The sequence below is a fragment of the Leopardus geoffroyi genome, chromosome A1, assembly GCF_018350155.1.
Source record: "Leopardus geoffroyi isolate Oge1 chromosome A1, O.geoffroyi_Oge1_pat1.0, whole genome shotgun sequence".
Lineage (NCBI taxonomy): Eukaryota > Metazoa > Chordata > Mammalia > Carnivora > Felidae > Leopardus > Leopardus geoffroyi.
In genome coordinates this window covers 20,452,501-20,455,285 of record NC_059326.1, presented here as the reverse complement: position 1 = coordinate 20,455,285, position 2,785 = coordinate 20,452,501, and the positions used below count along the sequence as shown (strand labels likewise).

The window sequence follows — 2,785 nt, the reverse complement described above, 5'->3', positions numbered from 1 at the left end:
GCCAAAGCAATCCTGAAAAAGAAAACCAAAGCTGGAGGCATCACAATTCCAGATTTCAAGCTGTATTACAAAGTTTTAAGCATCAAGAAGGTGCGAGACTGGCACAAAAACAGACACTCAGATCAATGGAACAGAATAGAGAACCCAGAAATGGACCCACAAACGTATGGCCAACTAATCTTTGACAAAACAGGAAAGAATATCCATGGAATAAAGACAGTCTCTTCAGCACGTCGTGTTGGGAAAACTGGACAGCGACATGCAGAAGAATGAACCTGGACCACTCTGTTACACCATACACAAAAATAAACTCAAAATGGATGAAAGACCTCAATGGAAGACAGGAAGCCATCAAAATCCTGGAGGAGAAAACGGGCAAAAACCTCTTGGACCTCAGCAACTTCTTACTCGGCGTGTCTCTGGAAGCAAGGGAAATAAAAGCAAAAATGAACTATTGGGACCTCATCAAGTTAAAAAAAAAAACTTCTGCACAGCGAAGGAAACAATCAGCAAAACTAAAAGGCAGCCAACGCAATGGGAGAAGGTACTTGCAAACGACATATCAGATGAAGGGTTAGTATCCAAAATCTATAAAGAACTTAACAAACTCAACACCCAAAAAACACATAATCCAGTGAAGAAATGGACAAAAGACATGAATAGACACTTTTCCAAAGAAGACATCCAGATGGCCAACCGGCGCATGAAAAAATGCTCAACATCACTCATCATCAGGGAAAGACAAATCAAAACCACAATGAGATATCACCTTACACCTGTCAGAATGGCTAACAGTTACAACTCAGGCAACAATAGATGCTGGCGAGGATGCGGAGAAAGAGGATGTCTTTTGCACTGCTGGTGGCAATGCAAGCTGGTGCAGCCACTCTAGAAAACAGTATGGAGGTTCCTCAAAAAATTAAAAATAGAACTACCCTACGACCCAGCAATTGCACTACTAGATATCTATCTAAGGGATACAGTGTGCTGTTTCGGAGGGATGCATGAACCCCGATATTAATAGCAGCTCTATCAACAACAGCCAAACTATGGAAAGAGCCTAAATGTCCATCGATGGATGTATGGGTAAAGAAGATGTAGTATATACAATGGAGTATTACTTGGCAATCCAAAAGAATGATATCTGGCCATTTGCAACTACATGGATGGAACTAGAGTGTATTATGCTAAGCAAAATTAGAGAAAGACAAATATCATATGACTTCACTCATGTGAAATTTAAGAAACAAAAAAAAAGATGAATTAAGGGAAGGGAAGCAAAAATAATATGAAAACAGAGAAGGAGACAAACAATAAGAGACTCTTACATACAGAGAACAAACTGAAGGTTGCTGGTAGGGTGTTGGGTGGGAGGATGGGCTAAATGGGCAATGGGCAACAAAGAGGACACTTGCTGGGATGAGCCCTGGGTGTTATTTGTAAGTGATGAATCACTAAATTCACTTCCTGAAATCATTATTACACTATATGTTAACTAACTTGGATTTAAACTTAAAAGAAAACCCATACCACATCTCTCCTAAATTGATTAGTTTGGGCTTGATAAGCATCCATCCATCTGCCATTCATTTATTCCTCTTCCATTCATGCATACATAAATCATGCAGGCATCCATCCCTTCCCTATGCACTTGTTTCTACTGTGGAGAAATATGCCATTCATGCTGGCTGTATCCAGAACCTCTTCTCAGGGACCCTACGCTCTGAAGTCCTCCTGATTGGACCAGGTATTGGCTCCTGACCAAAGTCAGTCTGTCACATCCTCTGTCTCAGGTGTCTGGAATTGAGACACTGAGAAACTGAGTCTATCAAATGATTGTAACCTCTTGAATTGAAAGGGCATATAAAAAATGGGGAGAAAAATTAAGATAATGTTCAGAGAGAGACAGGAAAATAGAGGCAACATAAAAAGATACATAGAGATGGAGAGAGGTCCACTGACCTTCTATTTCCTCTGTGGTCTCTCTGCTTTCCACAGTTGAGCTCTGTGAATTCTACTAACCCTACCCTCTGACTCCTAACTGACTACTTCATTAAACCTTAGCTCACAGAGTGAATTGCTGAGCCCTGCAAGCAAAGTCCTGGACTAGGTTCCAGACTCTTCTCTATGTCAGTCATCTCAATCTTCACAAGAGGTTAAGGTGAGTACCATCATTATCTTCATTCAGAAGTGAGGGCACCGAGACTCAAAGACCTCAGTAACCCATTGCAGTCAGAATAAAATTCCCGCTCCTTTCCTTCTTTAACCACATGGATATTCTGGTCCTTAACCATGTCTCCACTTCCATCTCCTACCAGACTCTCAGTCATGATACTCCAGTCACAGTGAGGTTTCTTCTGGGTCTCAAATTTACTAAACCCGGTCCCACCTCAGGACCTTTGCACTTACTGTTCTCGCTGCCTAGAGCACACACACTTCCCTAACTCAAAGATGGCTCCTTCCTACCTTTCAGCTCAGATATCACCTTTGTAGAGAAGCCTTTTCTGACCACCTCAGAGAAACGGACATTTTCCATCCCTGGTCACTAACAAGTACCGTGTATCTTACAGCCCTTAGCGTGATACTTGCTTATTGTCTGCCTCCAGCCCCATGCTGGAATACGCATTCCTGAAGAACAGAGACTTCATCTGTTCCCTTCACAACTGTTCCCAGTGCCAAGAATTCAGTTTGGCGCATACTAGGAGCTGAAGAAATACTTATTGAATAAGTAAACTTGCCCACATCAAACAGCTAGTAAATGATACAGGCAAAATGTAAAGGTTGA

The 2,785-nt window shown here is 41.7% G+C and overlaps 1 long non-coding RNA gene across 3 annotated transcripts in view; it reads left to right on the top strand.

Moving 5' to 3' along the window:
* The first annotated feature begins 1,458 nt into the window (after positions 1 to 1,458).
* Positions 1,459 to 2,785, top strand: part of LOC123597023 — a 47,716-nt gene continuing 46,389 nt past the window's right edge. For 2 of the 3 annotated variants that reach the window (XR_006711920.1, XR_006711919.1), the window contains exon 1: positions 1,459 to 2,785. This exon is cut by the window's right edge and continues 2,173 nt beyond it. This is a non-coding gene — a long non-coding RNA (uncharacterized LOC123597023). The other variant, XR_006711921.1, reaches the window with a different exon arrangement.